Below are 937 nucleotides of genomic sequence, written 5' to 3'. Positions count from 1 at the left end.
ATTTTACTTATCTTCACTTTCTGTCCATTTATTCCTGTATATTTTTATATGTTCAATAAACAAACAAGCAAACAAATAAATAAACCATACTTACCAGTATCTGATCAACTCTGTCTCGTTTCTTTCGACCAAATTTCAGCATCTTCTGCCAGTCAGATTTTTTACTCTTGTTTTTGGTCAAACCGTAAAGTTTTAGAACTTCTTCTGTGACAAATTCCTGAACAACAGACAATCAAAGGTACGTGATTTTTGGGAGCGACAATGTTTTAAACGTGTGGTGGTGTTTTGGAGACAATCAAATCATACCTGTACTTTATTGATGTCTCCTGGCATCTTGACTCTGTGGGAAAAGGCGGGTCGGATTCGCTGTGGTTTAACCCACTCGGGCTGATTGGCATTGGGGTCTTCGGCATAGATTTCCCGGAGGATTTCCCACGTCAAGTCATACACAGCCTGTGGGAATACAGGTGTTTTGTTATCTATTTGTTTGTATACAAGAGTTTGGTTTGATCGTTGTGCATAACAGAATGATGTCTACCTTAGTTCACAATCATGGAAAATTTACTACAATTGATTGTCTGCAGTGCCTGCTGAACAATTAAATGTGAACCCAGAAAGTGGGCACTAAATTGAATGTTTCACCTGAATAGGTTGCACAATGTTCATGGGTGTGTGCGGGTGACCTACGAAGATTGCGAACTTTTAATAAGAGCCCGAATAGTGGGTGCAAAATGGTGTATTGACCCAGTTTTACAGACTGTGCGCAATGTTGGCCTATAAATAAAAGTGTTGCAGACCGTGGTAATTAAAAGAAGGTTTGGTGCTTTAAGCACACAAAGGAAGGTTAGAGTTGAGCATTGCAAGCGCAAAATTAATTTTCAAGTGAAGGAACTGTAGTGTTAGCGAAAGAGGCAAACAAACATATTACTGAGCAGTT

The 937-nt window shown here is 39.2% G+C and overlaps 1 long non-coding RNA gene across 1 annotated transcript; it reads right to left on the bottom strand.

Annotated features, from left to right (window-relative positions):
• Window positions 1–174: 174 nt before the first annotated feature.
• LOC109509304 (uncharacterized) lies at window positions 175–491 on the bottom strand. Its single transcript, XR_002166918.1, has 2 exons — window positions 307–491; window positions 175–217 (listed from the first exon to the last, which is right to left on the bottom strand). It is a non-coding gene; the product is annotated as an uncharacterized LOC109509304 (long non-coding RNA).
• Window positions 492–937: the final 446 nt, after the last annotated feature.

The sequence above is a fragment of the Hippocampus comes genome, unplaced genomic scaffold (genome assembly GCF_001891065.2).
Source record: "Hippocampus comes isolate QL1 unplaced genomic scaffold, H_comes_QL1_v1.1 C16849186, whole genome shotgun sequence".
NCBI lineage: Eukaryota > Metazoa > Chordata > Actinopteri > Syngnathiformes > Syngnathidae > Hippocampus > Hippocampus comes.
The sequence above is the reverse complement of the archived record's forward strand: the minus strand, read 5'-3'. Positions and strand labels throughout refer to the sequence as shown.